General features: G+C 43.0%; 1 protein-coding gene across 2 annotated transcripts in view; it reads left to right on the forward strand.

Annotated features, from left to right (window-relative positions):
- Window positions 1–17,160, forward strand: part of ZNF804B (zinc finger protein 804B) — a 490,459-nt gene that overhangs the window by 423,567 nt on the left and 49,732 nt on the right. The window contains exon 1 of one of the 2 annotated variants that reach the window (XM_033931196.1): window positions 9,922–10,112. The exons of the other annotated variant lie outside the window; for it this stretch is intronic. The gene's annotated coding sequence lies outside the window, so the exon portion shown is untranslated. Of the gene's footprint in view, window positions 1–9,921; window positions 10,113–17,160 lie in introns of those variants that run through there. 2 annotated transcript variants of the gene reach the window in all.

A 17,160-nucleotide genomic window follows, 5' to 3' on the forward strand; every position in this document is an offset into this window, starting at 1 on the left:
ATCCCAAGATGCCCCAGGAGGGGAAAGCCCATTTTGGATGAGGCAGGCCAGCTGGCCAGAGGGAGTAGGCATCCCTCAGGTCAGCCATCTAATTAAAGGTACAGGGAAGAGGGGTCAGAGGCAGGGGGGGGTGTTGTGATGCAATGGGAGAGAATGGGCATCTCTCCCACTATTGTGGGGGGGGGGGTGTTTACTTGGCAACGGAAGAGAGTGGGCATCTCTCCCACTCGGGGGTGAGGGTCTGGATGTTGGTTGGCAGCAGGATAGATTGAACATCTTTCCCGCTGTTGTGATTTTGTTTTGTTTTTGCGTTTTTTCTGCACATGTGCCCATCGCTATCACCAGTGATGGGCACATGCAAATTTAGCAAAATCTTCACTACTCTCCACTAGCCTCATTTAAATGAGCATTTTTGGGGGAATGGCTTGCTTTTTTAAATTCACTACCAGAACATTTGCGAAAGCAGCCCATCATTTTTTAATGCGTTTTTAAAGAATCTAGGACTGAGTAAATAAATGATTGTAAGCGTATTTGGCATGCTGAAGTTTTCTGAACGATTACTCAAAGGAATACATATATTCTTGCTCCAACTTCTGAATAGATTATTCACTCTCCAATAATTCCTGAGATCTGGTCTTATTCATCCAGGCTACATAACTGATGATTTTGCCCCTCAAAACAGACTTTAAAACCTCTCAAACACTGATGGGAGACATCGGAGGAGGATTTGTGAGCAAAGAAATCTTGAATAACATTATGTACTTTTTGATGAATGTCTTTCTGAGTCAAAAATCAAAATTAAGTCACCAGCAAGGAGTTTCACATACAATACAAAACAGTCAAATCCATATCTAAACCAACTGCAGCATGGTTAGAAATAACAATTGGTCTAATAAAAGTAGCACTAACAGTGGGCATCAAAGATTTAGAAATGAGAAAATAATCTATTCTGCTATATTAAATATGAGTCACAGAATAAAAAGAATAATCCCTGGTTTCAGGAGAAAATAAGCACCATATGTCCACCAAGGCAAAATTAGCCATCAAGTTTTTAACCAATGATCTTGCTTTAGAACAGGGGTGTCAAACTCATTCACATTAAGGGGCCGAAATCTAAAACACAGGCTAGGCCGTGGGCCAGACCCCGCCCCCATAATAGTATTAATTGTACCACCATTTTTTCCATTCTTTTTTCATATACACTTCCCCCTCCGTATTCACGGTTTCCGTATCTACAGATTTGATTATTCACGATTTTAAACCAAAAAATGCTTTTTCATTTTTCAGGCTATTTTAAGCCCTATGAGCCCCCCCATAAGCCTTACCTGGTAGTCTAGCAGGTTTTCAGGCTGGAGCGATCTTCCCACACTCCTGCGCCATGCAGATCGCTCACAGGAAATGGCTACCTTGAGCTCCCGTTGTAGTCTTGAGAGATGACGGGAACTCAAGGCATCCATTTCCTGTGAGCGATCTGCACGGGGCAGGAGCGTGGGAAACTCTCTCCTGCCCCGAAAACCTGCTAGACCACCAGGTAAGGCTTAAGGAGGGGCTTACAGGGCTTAAAATAGCTGGGGGGAGCGGGGGGTGGGGGAAGAATATTATTTGCGTTTTTTTAATATTCACAGGCCGGCTCTGCCTCTAACTACCGTGAATACGGAGGGGGAAGTGTATACACTAAATATAATCTTAACAACACATAATGGTTAACCACAAAATTAAACTACACAAAGCACACTGAATTTTTCTCAACATTCATTCCTACCAGAACACAGATAACCCTTTACAAATAGAGAATCAAAAACTAAAAGTACTAATATATACAAATGAAAATCCTAAGATTCAAGACTCTGTATGCAGTAAAACCCCAGAGAAAAAGAAACAAATGCATTTCTTCCTGAACAGTGTAAAATATAGACAGAAGATGCAAATTCTCAAAATTGACACAATTTGTTCACTAAATTGAAAATAAAATCATACCCTCTACCTTTGTTGTTTGGTGGTTTGGGTTTTCAAATATTCTTTTCCTAGGCTCTGGCTGCACTTCCTTCTGTCTGTGCTCTTAGCTATGTATCCATGGTCCCTTATCCATTTGCTCTTTTTCTCTCCTTCACGTTCTGCCATACAGCTGCGATAGCAGCCCATTGTTTTTAGCATTAACTTTTAACATTCAACTTTCTTCAATTTTTCTGCTTTCTTCTCAAAATCTATCTACTTTTCCATGTCTTCCCTTCCCATTTATCCATGTGTACCATCTCCTCCCTTATTCCCATCTATCCATAAGAAGCATTTCTTTCTTATCTCTTCCCTGCCACACCTATTGCTGTGCACCATCTCCTCCCTCTGTCTCACTTTCCCTTCCATCTTTGTGCACCATCTCATCCCTCTTCCATGATCAGACAACTCTGTCTTCCCCCTTCCCCTCTCCTATGGTCTGGCATCTCTCTCTCTCCTTCCCTCCCTCTTCCTGAGCTCTAATATCTCTCTCCTTCTCTCCTCTTTTCTACGGTCTGACATCTCTCCTCACTGCAGTCTGGCATCTCTCTCTCCCCTCCTTCCCTTCCACTCCATGGTCTGGCATCTCTCTCTGTCTACTTCCCATTCCAGTGGTCTGAAATCTCTCTTTTCCCCATGCATCTCTCTATTTCACTCCTCTCCCACCACCATTTCCAATAATTCTCTCTCCCTCACGATTCTTCTTTTTCTTCATCTTCTCATGTCCACCATCTCTCTTTCACCATCTCTCTTTCTCTCTCTCAGCCACCCAATTTTCCCTTTCTATTCCCTCCCTCACATCAGCATCTCTTTCCTTCACTCTCTCCCTCCTTCCATTTTATGGCTTTCTCCTTCCATTCTATGGTTCTCCCTCTTTCCATTCTATGGCTCTCTTTCCCTTCATTCTATGTCCTGTTCATGCCCCTCCCTTCCTCCTTCCCTCCCTTCTATCATTTGTCTGAAGTTTGTGCTCTCTCTTTCTTGAGTCCCAACACACCCCTCTCCCTCCCTCCATTCTGTGCCTCAACTAGGTGCCTCCCTCTGGCATGTGTCTTACGCTTTCATTGCTGCTCCCAGGTGTTTTATCTTCTGGCTGGTTCCCTCCTCCTCACTGCTGCAGTGTGCACAAAGGCACGGCCGCGGCGCCTACGCGTGTCCTGCACCTGAACTGGAAGCCATCTCTCTGACATCGCAACATCAGAGGGAATGCTTCCGGATGAGGTGCAGGATGCGAGCCACTGCCCGCGGCTTTCTGCACACTGTGGAAATGAGGATAAGGGAGCCGGTCAGAAGATAAAACACCTGGAACAGCAATGAATACGCCGCATCGCACTGCGGGCTGCATAAAATGGCCAGGCGGGCCGGATTTGGACTATGGACCTTGTGTCTGACACCTGTGCTTTAGAAGACACAAGATGCATTGGTCAGTGCTGGGACCGCTCCTGTTCAATGTCTACATAAACGACCTAGAGATGGGAACAAAATGTGAGGTCATTAAATTTGCGGATGACACCAAACTATACAGCAGGGTTAAAACCATGGAAGACTGCGAAGATCTCCAAAAGGATCTAACGACACTGGAAGAGTGGGCCAAAAAGTGGCAAATGAGCTTCAACATAGGGAAATGCAAGGTCATGCATGTGGGGAAGAAAAACCCGATGTTCAGCTACAAAATGGAGGGATCACTACTTGGGGTAAGTAACCTTGAAAGAGACCTGGGAGTGATGGTTGACACAACACTGAAGGCGTCAGCGCAGTGCGCCGCAGTCTCGAAGAAAGCAAACAAAATGTTGGGTATCATTAAAAAGGGTATCACCACCAGGTCGAAGGAAGTCATCCTGCCACTATATCGTGCAATGGTGCAGCCACATCTGGAATACTGTGTCCAGTACTGGTCGCCGTACCTCAAAAAGGACATGGCGGTACTTGAGGGAGTCCAGAGAAGAGCAACTAAGCTGATAAAGGGTATGGAGAATCTCTCATATACTGACAGATTGAAACAGTTAGGACTGTTCTCCCTGGAAAAGCGGAGACTTAGGGGAGACATGATAGAAACCTTCAAGATCCTGAAAGGCATAGAGAAAGTAGACAGGGACAGATTTTTCAAACTAAAGGGGACCACAAGTACAAGGGGGCACTCGGAGAAATTGAAAGGGGACAGGTTTAGAACAAACGCTAGGAAATTCTTTTTCACCCAGAGGGTGGTGGATACATGGAATGTGCTTCCAGAGGCTGTGGTAGATAGGAGCACTGTACAGGGCTTCAAGGAAGGCTTGGATAGGTTCCTAGAGGACAAAGGGATTGAGGGGTATATTGAAAAAATGTAGGTGCATATACACTATAAATAATATATCCGATTCCAGAAATCAAAACATCACATATTTTGAATCCTTCTGAATCCAAGAACTGAGAGCAGACAGACACCTTTAGAAAACAAATGAAACAGTGTAATAGCTCCATTTTTTTTTCCGAGTGGCAGGAGTTAAACAACCCTTCCCTGTCCAGATGCTGATAAATTTAATTGAATCTTAAGTAGACAAATAAGGTTCTTGAATTAATGCAACATCAACACATTCTTTCTTGAGATACTGAAATTTTTTGTATGTTTAATGGTGTGGTTAATACCATTTACATTCAAGGATATGATAAGTTAAAAAATATATACAATTCTGCTCCCAGTCATTGGATACGTAGTAGAAACACCGCTGTGAAAATTTAGAGGTATGCTCTTCAAAGTCACACTCCCTGTTTATGAATGTTTTTATTGTAATCCACCAAGTATCAAGATTAAAATTATAACCAAAACAAGAGCAAATTGAAAGAGTATGCAAAGCCAAAACATACTCAATCCATAAATAATACAACAAGGAGGTAACCTGGCACACAGGCCCAAGACACACTGCCTACAACTGCATTGGTAAATATTCAAGAAAGTGTCAAAATATACATATAAAGAAATAATATAGAGAAGTAATTCAGTACCATAATTATTCATAATTCTTTCTGGAGTGTTTCTTTCCATTTTCAAAAAGGTGCATAAATCCTCTGCGAATGTGAAGGAATGAGTCTGAATTACTTATGGTAACTAACATCCACAAAGGATATAAGCCATACTGTGCACCCAATTCCTTGAGTTGTGGTCACAGTGCAAACAAAGCTTCGCACTTATGTACAATGGTGCTTGAGAAATCCAATGTAATTATCAACTTAAAGCCACTCACTTGTAGGGAAGGCATTTTTCATGCAGCTTGGAGAATAGCCTGTGCACGTACAAATCCCAACAGCTTAGCTATGATCTGGCAAGGCCTAGACTGCCCATGCTGCTTGATTGCAGGAACTCTGGGCTCTCTCCACTTCTAGTGCTGCAGGAAATGATCATTTCAGCCATCGGGGAAGTTGTTGTTCAAGATATGTCTCCATACTCATTCCTTCAGTGCCTTTTGCTAGGCCTATGATACGTGCATTGTTTCTCCTGCTAAGGTTGCTTAAATCATCCAAATCACAAAGCAATTGCATTAGAATATTGTTGAATATGACATTCATGCCCCTCGATCCAAACATTTGACCTTCTAATTTTCCAGTCAGGTCTTGAGATGCTTGCACTTATACAGTAAGAGATTCCAAATCTTTTTGATTGCCTCAGATGTATTACGTTGCTGCTGCAACATTGTTTTTATGGAACCACAATTCTTCCATAATGGCTTCTGTAGCTGAGCCATGTTCTTTTGTTGAGATTCCTTTATCAGGTGACAAAGGTTCCATTTTGTGTTGCTTCAGGTCCATGGTTATACTAAAACTCAGGTAATTTTTATCCCCTTTAGCTTAGGATACAGTTGTCATCAAAGCAAATATTAATAGAGGGCTTACATTCACCAATTTGACAAGCTGATCTTCGCAAAAAGCAAATTCAAGCATGTTTCCTCACTTCTGTCCAAACTTCTCTGGCTTCCAGTAATTTCAAGGGTTCACTTTAAATGCACTGCCTAGCTTTTAAGATCCTACACGGCATCCTCCCTCCCCTAATTATATTATCTTGGAACTCCTTGAGTCCTGATTCCACCAGATCCACCCAAAAACTTAAACTATCCTTCCCCTTGCTAAAAGGTATCCTCTATGCAGGAAAATTAGGGAAATCTCTCTTCTTCAGAATCAGCGAGCTTTGGAATAACCTTACTGCCTCACTACAGAATCTGGTCTCCTTCCAACTATTCCGAAAGTATCTGAAAATTAGGCTATTCACAAAAATGTAATGCTCTCTTCCCCCTATACTCAACCTCCAACCCCATTATGTTGTTCCTTCCTTACATTAAGCTCTTGTAAACCGTGCCGAGCTCCATAATTATGAAGAGGATGCAGTATATAAAATTAAGGTTTAGTTTGTAGAATCTTATATAATCGAAGCTATGCAGCTATCTTGGACTTGGCTTAAGCCACACTCCCTATTTGTGAATGTTTTTATTGTAATCCACCTAATATTTAAGCACAATACAATATACATTTTTAAAATACAATAAAATAAAATGAAGAAATACTAATAATAAACAGAGAAAATGATGGCAGAGACTATATCCTGTCTGCCAATCATATATTCTGAAATTTCACCCAGGCTTTTTAATGTCATTATTAACATAAAAATTAAATTTTTCAATTAGCATTATTTTTAGACAGTCTATCATTTGGTTTCAATTACATTTTAAACACAACTTTAGATATAAATTTTTATAAAATGATATATGAGACATTTCTGACAACCTGTGGTAAGAGTTCTTAACAAAAGAAAAAACATTGTGGGAGATTTCTTCTGAAAAATCCTCACAATGCAATGTTTTTAGACTGCAGGTAATGTTACTAAGACAGAACCTGGGGAGATATCATGCACAGTAAGTTCGTTCTGTGAAGAAAATAAATCTACAAGTAGGAAAAGGTCATTTTGTTCATTACTTTTTAACACTTTTTAAGACACTTGCCATGCAAGTTTCAGACCACTAATTTGTTCATTAATATTTCTTTGGCATTAAATGTCTAAAGAACACTGAAGTATTATGTCAATTATGATAGGGACCCCGCTAGTCAAGACTTTAAGCCTTTGGAGGAATAAATTAGTCCTACAAGGGATCCAGGATTTTTAAATTAAAGAAGCCCCAAAGCTAGGACAGGTCCTGGCAACCGCCCTCCCCCCTCCATTCATGAAGCAGTCCCTTTAAAGTAGTACCGTGTCTTTCTTCATGTACAGCGACCAGTGCTGGACGCAGTATTCCAGGTGAGGGTGTTCCATGGCCCGGTACAGCGGCATGATAACCTTCTCCGATCTGTTCGTGTTCCCCTTCTTAATCATTCCTAGCATTCTGTTCGCCCTTTTCACCACTGTCGCGCATTGCGCGGACAGCTTCATTGATTTCTCGACCGGTACTCCCAAGTCTCTTTCCTGGGGGGTCTCTCCAAGTACCGCCCCGGACATCCTGTATTCGTGTATAAGATTTTTCTCACTGACAAGCATCACCTTACACTTATCCACGTTGAACCTCATCTGCCATGTCGCGGCCCATTTCTCGAGCGTGTTTATGTCATATTGCAGATGTTCGAAATCCTCCCGCATCTTCACTACTCTGAATAACTTCATATCATCTGCAAATTTAATCACCTCACTCGTCATACCAATTTCCAGATCATTTATAAATATGTTGAAGAGCACAAGTCCAAGCACCGAACCCAGCAGCACTCCACTGATGATGCTTTTCCAGGCAAGTATTGTCCATTTACTCCCACTCTCTGTTTCCTATCCGCCAGGCAATTTCACCCTCAATTCCATGGCTTGCAATTTTTCGAAGTAGTCATTCATGCGGAACCTTGTCAAAAGCCTTCTGAAAATCCAAATATACAATGTCGACCGGGTCACCCTTGTTTAACTGCTGTTTACTTCCTCGAAGAAGTGTAGCAAGTTCGTCAAATCCATTTTTGCTGCAGGAGGTCTCCAACCGTAGCAGCCAATCTGAACAGCTGCCTGTGGCTCCCTTCTCTGCTTTCCGTTGCCCTGGTTCTTCCAGGCAGAAACCGAAAGTTGCATCATTGGGGATTGGCCGTGGCAGAAGGAAAGCAGGGAGGGGAGCTGTAAGCAGCACTTCAGATTGGCTGCCGTGGCTCCCTGTAGTAAAAATGGATTTTTCAGCGATGGAAGGTAAGAGCAACATCAAACCGGCATGAAGAAGGAGGAAGACATACGGGTGAGGAAATCCCCATTACTAGCTGTAATTTTTTTTAAGTAGAAAGGGGGACTGGGGGAGGGAGTTAAAAGAAGTGCCAGACTGATTGTGGGAGTAGGTAAAAGGGAAGAGCTTATGGGTCTGGAAACAGAGGAGGATGAGGGAAGAAGGAAGTAAGGAGAGATGGTGGGCTTAGAGAGAGAGATGGTGGGCAGTGATCTGAAAGGAGAGAAGAGAAACAGAGAAGTTGGATGTGGAGTGAAGGAAGGGGAAAGATACTTGAAGTGAGGACTGTTGAGAAGAGAAAGGGAAAGATTGTGAACCTGGGGAGGGAGGGAAAGATGGGAAGGTAAAGGGAGAGATGGTGGACCTGGGGATGGAAGGAAGGGAGAGAGGGAGAAATGTTAGGTCTGGGGATGGAAGGGATAGAGAGATGAAACCTCTCTTTCCCTCCAACCCATTGTTCAGCATTAAGGGGAAAGGGAAGAACAACAATAGAAAAGAGAAGGAACAAAATATTGGACCATGGGGAAAGAGGAAGAGAGTTGAACCCATGGGAAAGGGAAAAAAATCAATATGTTGAAGACAGGCATAGTGAGGGAAATGGAGCATGAGAGGAGAAAAAAATGAACAGACACTGGAAAGATAATTAGTACAAGAGAGACAAACAGCAGAAAGAGAAACTAGGACCAAGATGATGGAAAACCAACAGGGTCCTTTTACTAAGGCACACCAGCCGTTTTTGTGTGCGCTAAAACGGCTAGCTCGCCTTAGTAAAAGGACCCCCAAAATGTCCAGACACCAAGGTAGAAAAAAGTGTTTTATTTTGAATGTATTAACTAGAATTTGTTATCTTTGGGATATGTTATTGTTGGGATATGTGCATCACAAATATTTTTTATTGTACTCAGTGATATAGCCATGCAGCTGATTTGTGGGAAGGGGCTTGAGCTCAAAGTGGATGAATGGGCACCAAATTTTATCCCCGCTTGAATGCAAAATATAAATACTTGAACTGGTGGAGATCCCCAAGACCTGGCAACTGAAGAACTCTTCCTCCAGTCTGACAACCAGAAGTCTCCAAACTTTGCAGCTAGTGGCAGTATCCTTAAGCTGCCAATTTTTTTCATGCATATATGAGAGCCAAGCGGAAGGGGGGGGGGGGAAGGCAGTGTCTTTGTAATACTGCTGTCAGCTACTTTGAAAGTTCTGGCCACTGGACCTGAGGAGGAGAAGGATGTGGTCATCAGCTGATGAGTCTTGGGGATCTCCACCAGCTACATCAAGAGAGATTTTCATTTTGATGAGGCCTAAGCTCAAAGTGGGAGGCCCAGCCCCTTCTCATGGTTATGCCACTGATTGTGTTCAGTACAAAATGAAGTACTTGCAGAGCTAATTTTGGGGGTTTCCAGTTCAGTTTTGGTATTCATATTTCTATTTATAATTTGTGATCCATTGTTCTGTATTTGGTGAAGGTCTGTCTGTGTTTTGTGTGTGAAGAAGTCATTTAAAGATGGATGGGGAAATTGGGAGACGGATAGGTAGAAGAGGGGCCCCCTTCTTAATTTCTGCCCTGGGCCCCTTTATGAATAAAACCAGCCCTGGTCAGGCCTACTTTAGCAGTACTGGTCCCTTTAAGAATAAACCTGTTTCTGCTGGGAGGGGGAGGAGCCCTGAATCTCAATACATTTCTGAGAGGCCTTCTTGGTTAGAGAGGGTAGATGGGCAAGGACGAGGAGTAAAGACACAGCCCAGAAGGAAGCAGTTTTACCTTTGGAGGAGCTGCCTGCAGACTGGGAAATGGGTGAGCCTGAATCCTGGGAAGCAAGCAGTGCTGTGCAGTGGAACTGTTTGAGGAAAATGCAATGGAGTGGGAGCTAGATTCTAGCCCACCGGACCTGCCTGAAGAGACCATGGAATGTGAGTGATGCCGCTGGGCAGTAAAAGTTTATTTTTTGACTTTTGTAATATTCATGGATTTTGCGCCTAAACTGTTATGGATGTGGCAGGCGCGGGACTGAAACCATGTTTAAATGCTGTTTTGTTTTTTCTCCCTGGAGTTTCTTTTTTTACTTTTGAATCTGGCCTATGAATCGATCCATGTTTTAAGGCACACCTTCCTGCCTGGTTGGAATCCCAGTCTATTCGAAGCTAGGCAGTAGCCAGGGCCAGAGTAATCATATTGGACCAGAAGCAAAGTGTTTGTTTTGTTTGTTGCTGAAGAGTTCTGGGGCAGAGAAAAGAAGCTGAGAACTTATTGTTTGAGTGACTGGCCTGTGCTAATGTTTCTGGGGTTTTGGGGGGGGGGGAATGTTTTCTTGGTCACCACCTAATATACCAAACGGAAACTCGCTAAAACTCGCATGCCACTGCAAATATAACTTGAATTTCTACCACATTCTCTGACAATCAAAGTTGCACCCACCTGCAAAGAAAAGCTATTCCACTTCCTAGTATCTCTACACTGAAAATGCTGCAATTTAAACCGCCCTATGTCCACTAAGTCTGTATTTATGTCTGCATGTTATGTAAATACTGTAAAGTCTGTAAATGTTCTAAAATCTATATGTCTCACTAAAATTTGTCCTATCCATACTATGAATGTACTCCTGTAACCCGTTCTGGGCTCCTTTGGGAGGACAGGCTAAATAAATGACTAAATAAATAAATAAAATAAATGAAGCTAATAATTTCAATGGACTCTAATAGAGATGAGAGGGGGATTGTGTCAGGACTATTTTTGCACCATATGGGAGTAGTTCTCATGTCACTTTAATTGAACATCCTGATCAGATTGCTCCCTGGGTTAACCCTTTCAGGACCATAAGGATCGTAGGCCAATTTTTGTGGTTTTGTCGACATTTTTATGGTAAAAAGGGCTTGCAGATGCCAAAAAATTGATTTTTTTATGTGAAATATCATTATTTTTTTTTTAAAAAATCAAACTTCTGGCTTATGGACAGTGTGGCAAGTGAATCTTCTCGTCAATCTGGCAACGACGCTAATGAATGAATGTCGGAACCAGTTTGTTTACATAAAGGCAGTATCATATGGAATCCGTACATATCAAATTTAGAACTGTAGACTATCCCAATCAAAATTTATAGGATTTTAAAGTTATGGGACAAATATGTCCCTTGGTCCTGAAAGGGCTACAGGGGAAGTGTTGTGGCAATGCTTGGTTTGTTTGATTTTTTTATGTCACCAATACACTTCCCCCTCCCCATTCGTGGTTTCGGCAATTGCGATTTCACATATTCGCGATTTTTGGGGGAGGGGGAAAAAATAAAATAAAAAACATCATTAAGTCTTCCCCCCGGCATCCCGGCCTTACCTAGTGGTCTAGCGGGCTTTCGGGGCAGGAGCGATCTTCCTACACTCCTGCCCCATGCAGATCGCCATTAGGAAATAGCTGTAGGGAGTTCCCGTCGTAGTCTCGAGAGACTACGGGAACTCACAGTAGCCATTTCCTAATGGCAATCTGCACGGGGCAGGAGCTTAGGAAGATCGCTCCTGCCCTGAAAGCCTGCTAGACCACCAGGTAAGGCCGGGAAGGCGGGAGGGAGGCGGGGGTGGGTCAGAGCCAGATATTTGTGGTTTTTCGCCATTCGCGGTCCAGCTCTGCCCCTATCCCCCGCGAATTTGGAGGGAGAAGTGTAAATAACTGTTTAAAATAGGCTGCCTACTGTGAATCAGTTGTTCTATTTGATGGGCCATCCCCTGGACCGCTTTGGCCTGCGCGGGAACGCATAGATAGTTAGTTTTATATTTATAGGTTAGAGATTGTAAACAAGTTAATGATTTGGAATAATTCCTTTGCAAGTCAGCTGCCTTACATCATTGAGTTGTTTGGTTTATCATTCTGTCCAGTCATGTTCACAGTTAAGAGAAACTGGGATTCTACTTATTTGCAAGCTGTAATCTGCCCCCCCAAAATACCCCTGACTATGTATATCCCAAGTGTATCACCATGGAATCTAAAATTCTACAAACTACCTTGAAAAAGATGTCCCTATAGCAGGGGTAGGCAATTCCAGTCCTCGAGAGCCAGAGCCAGGTCAGGTTTTCAGGATATCCACAATAAATATGAATGAGATAGATTTGCATCTCAAGGAGGTAATGAATGCAGATCCATCTCATACATATTCATTGTGGATATCCTGAAAATCTGCCCTGGCTCCAGCTCTCGAGGACCGGAATTGCTTACCCCTGCCCTATAGCAATATAAATTATAACATAACATGTGAAATTACCAAAATAAATTCTAATTATATTCCTTTGCGGCACATAAGAAATATAGCGCCCTTTTATTAAGCTGTCCTAAAAAGTGGCCTGCATTATTTTTAGCATGTGGGTTACCCACTCATTGAGACCATTTTTAGTGTGGCTCTAAAATGGCTATAATTTCAATTTTTCTATTAATGGCCACATATAAATTTTTAAATCATCGCATTGCCATTAGAATCTGGGCCCTCACTCTCACCTATTTTATAGACGTTAAGAGCTCCAGGCTACTCTTCTGATAACCACTCAGCACACGTCAATGCCAACATGCTAACCAATTAGTACAAGGCACACCTACACTCCACCCCTAAGCACGCGCCGTGCTAAAAAAAATTAAATATATATTTTTAGCATGTGGGTGGCACACGCCGAGCCTGTAGCTAGCGACAGTAAGCATGGATTAGTGCTTACTGCCACTCAGTTAAAAAGGCCCCATAAAATGTGCTATATATTTTGAGATTATCTCTCTTCCTGTTTATGGGATTCAGATGATGCCCTGCAAGTATTGCTGAATGTGCTTTTCCAGATTAAAAAGGTATTACGTGAAAATAATTTTCAAGGACTTGGTGACATGAAGGTGAGTTTTCATCAGTCACATGCAGAATAGATTTTAAAAGTTGCCATGTAGACTCATTATGGCTAGCTGAGTGATTTACGATGTGGAGTTAAGAGGATCTCCTAATTAGAATGCAACTTGGAGGAATTAAGGGGACCTTTCACTAAGCTGCATTAAGTGCTAATGTGTCCTTAATGCAAGTAAAATGGCCTAATGCAAGATGTGCTAAAGCATTCTGTATTAGTTTTGCCAATTGTGCACATTAAGCACTCTACATTTATTTTCTTTTTGGAGGGGTTGTGTCAGAGCAGAGAATGGGCATGAAAGCACTATCCAGCTAGTGTACTGACATTACTGGCATGCTAACTGATTAGCACGCCCATAATGCAGAAGCCCTTAGCACCTTCTAAATTGGAGACAATCTTCTTATATGGAAAGCTGACTCTAGTAGTATAACCACAAGACTACCACTAGGGGTCATGGTAGTGATTTTATGAGGTAGAATCAGAAAGGTGGAAGCAGAAGAAGACCCCTGAGTAAGCCTTGCAGGTGGTAGGGTGAGGGTCAGGGAGAATGAGGGGAAGTTTCCGTGGCTTTGGGTAGGAAGAGGAGACCCACTGATGTTATGTTGGGTAGGTAGGGTTAAGGGAAGCAAATGAGGAAGTGAGGGGGGTTAATGTAATAAGAGGGTTGTGGAGTCAATGATCAGAGGTATTGGGATCTGGATACAAAAAGGGGGGGGGGGAGATGGATTGGGGGTTGGAACTCTATTTAGAAAGGGCTAGTGGCTGCACTACCAGACTGCATGACTGGATTTAAAATCTTCTCTTGTGGTGGCGCTAAATACCATACCATATTGTTTCTTATACCCCACAAATGTCAACTAGGAATCATAGAAACATAGAATATGACAGCAGAAAAGGGCCTACGGCCCATCAAGTCTGCCCACTCAAATAACCCTCCCCTCTAAGTTCCTCTTTGAAGTGAACCCACGTGTTGATCCCATTTGATCTTAAAGTCAGTCACGTTACTGGCCTCAACTACCTGAAGTGGAAGATCATTCCAATGGTCGACCACCCTTTCGGTGAAGAAGTAATTCCTTGTGTCACCATGGAATCTCCCGTCCCTGATTTTCAGCGGATGCCCCCTTGTCGCCGTAGGGCCTGTAAGGAAGAAGATATCTTCTTCCACCTCAATGCGGCTAGTAACATATTTGAACATCTCTATCATGTCACCCCCTCTCTGCGTTCTTCGAGAGAGTAAAGGTGCAACTTACCTAGTCGTTCTTCATAAGGGACATCCTTGAGCCCTGAGACCATCTTGGTGGCCAATCGTTGAGCCGATTCCATTCTTAGCACATCCTTCCGATAGTGTGGTCTCCAAAACTGTACACAGTACTCCAGATGTGGTCTCACCATGGACATGTACAGCGGCATCACCACCTCGGGCTTTCGGCTGACAAAGCTTCTCCGGATGCAACCCAGCATTTATCTAGCTTTAGATGAGGCTTTCTCCACCTGATTGGCTTCCTTCATATCTTCACTAATGATTACTCCCAGGTCTCATTCTGCCACAGTTCTGGTTAAGGTCTCACCATTCAGAGTGTAGGTTCTGCATGGGTTTCTGCCACCAAGGTGCATAATCTTACACTTTTTGGCATTGAAATTCAGCTAACAAAGAGTAGACCAGTGTTCCAGAACAAGTATGTCCTGTGTCATAACGTCGGGCATGGTATCTCCGCTCACTATGTTGCACAATTTAGCATCATCGGCAAATAATGCAATTTTACTCCGAAGTCCCTGAGGCAGATCTTGTATGAAAATATTAAATAGGATTGGGCCCAGGACCGAGCCCTGCGGTACTCCACTGTGCACTTCCGACTTGTCAGAGAGGGTAACGTTTACCACCACCCTCTGATGTCTACCACTGAGCCAGTCTTTAACCCATGCAGTTAATATTTCTCCTAGCCCCAATGAACTCATCTTGTTCAGAAGTCTACGGTGTGGGACGCTGTCAAAAGCCTTGCTGAAGTCCAGATACAACACATCTAGGGACTCTCCTTTATCCAGTTCTTTTATTACCCCATCGAAGAAGCTGATCAATTTGGATTGGCAGGATCTCCCCTTAGTAAATCCATGCTGGTGTGGATCCCTCAGTCTCTCGTCATCCAGAACCATGTCTAATTTGTGTTTAATCAATGTTTCCATAAGCTTGCACACTATTGACGTGAGACTTACCGGTCTGTATCCCTTTTTGTGGAGCGGAATGACGTTAGCTGTTTTCCAGTCTAATGGAACTTTTCCCATGCCCAGGGAAAGATTGAAGAGCGTGGCTAATGGTTCTGCCAGGACATCTCTCAATTCCCTAAGCACTCTGGGGTGCAAATTATCCGGTCCCATGGCTTTATACACTTTGAGCCTTGACAATTCTTGGTAGATGCTGCTGGTGGAAAATTCAAAATTCCTGAACGGGTCTTCTGAGCTCTCTCTTGTTTGCAGCTGTGGGCCGGATCCTGGTGCCTCACAGGTAAATACTGAGCAGAAGTATTTGTTCAGTAGGTCGGCTTTATCGAGGTCCGATTCTGCAAAGTTGCTGTCAGGTTTCCTTAGGCGCACTATCCCGTCTGTATTCCTCTTTCTATCACTAACATACCTGAAAAAGGATTTATCCCCTTTTTTAATATTCCTAGCTAAATCTTCTTCCATCCTGAGTTTGGCGTATCTGACAGCCGTTTTGACAGTTCTAGATTTTTCTAGATAAGCTTCTTTGTCTTCTGGTCGATGTGATAGTTTGTACTATTGGCAGTCATGACAGTTAATGCATATTACCAACCTGCATGATATATGACATTGATGGCCATGCTTCCATTTTGCCTCTGCCACACCCACACAGTGCATTAACCAGTTAGCAGGGATTTTTGCTGTGGTAGCTTTGTTAAAATATGTAGACATTAGCTTAACACAGCTTAGTAAAGTAACACAGCCCCAGGAAGTGTAAAACCTTTATTAAAAGAACCTCTGTCTGTTGCAACTCTCTCAACACAGATCTCTCCATGATGTCAAATTATTATATTTTCAGTCTGTAATGATTCTTCCAACATTCCAAATTCTATGATATTAAGAAGTAATGATATGCAGATCCAAAGCACAAGTACATGATACTCATATAATAGACCAATCTATTATATGAGCACTGTCATGGGTAGAAAAGAATAATTTAATTTGCAACAGACAAATAACCCTCCCCCCCCATATACAAATCCTTGTTTTGAATACATCATACTGTCTAGTACAGTGTTTTTTAACCTTTTTACACCCGTGGATCGGCAGAAATAAAATAATTATTTTGTGGACCGGCAAACTACTAGGACTAAAATTTTAAAACCCCGTTTCCGCCCCATCTCCGCGAGCTCGGTCACCTCAGTAACTATAGAAAACTAGACAAATATAGTGCAAAATATAAACAGCAGATATAAATTCTCAAAACTGACACGTTTTGATCACTAAATTGAAAATAAAATCATTTTTCCTACCTTTGCTGTCTGGTGATTTCACGAGTCTCTGGTTGCGTTTCCTTCTATTTGTGTATCCTTTCTTTCATTTCTTTCTTTCTGCACTCAGGCCCAAGAATTGTCCCTTTCTATTCCCTCCCTCTTTCCTTCCTATGTCCTTAGTGCCCCCAGTGCCTCCTTCCCATGTCTTTAGTGCCCCCAGTGCCTCCTTCCCATGTCTTTAGTGCCCCTTCCTGTCTTTAGTGCCCCCAGTGCCTCCTTCCCATGTCCTTAGTGCCTCTTCCTGTCTTTAGTGCCCCCAGTGCCTCCTTCCCATGTCCTTAGTGCCCCTTCCTGTCTTTAGTGCCCCCAGTGCTTCCTTCCTATGTCCCTCTCACTGCCTTCCACACTTTGTCCCACCCCCACTCCCGAAGCCAGCCTGTCTACCTCTCTCCCTCCCTCCCTGGCTAAAGACAGCCTGCTTGCCTGCCTACCTCCTTCCCTCCCTGCCCCGCCAAAAAAAAAAAAAGCCTTCCTCCTTCCTTTCCCCTGCTCTTACCGCCCTGCTGCTGCTGCTAAAGCCGACAGGAAGTCTTCTTTCCGACGTCAATTCTGACGTCGGAGAGGACATTCTGGGC

Source organism: Geotrypetes seraphini, chromosome 2, assembly GCF_902459505.1.
Source record: "Geotrypetes seraphini chromosome 2, aGeoSer1.1, whole genome shotgun sequence".
Lineage (NCBI taxonomy): Eukaryota > Metazoa > Chordata > Amphibia > Gymnophiona > Dermophiidae > Geotrypetes > Geotrypetes seraphini.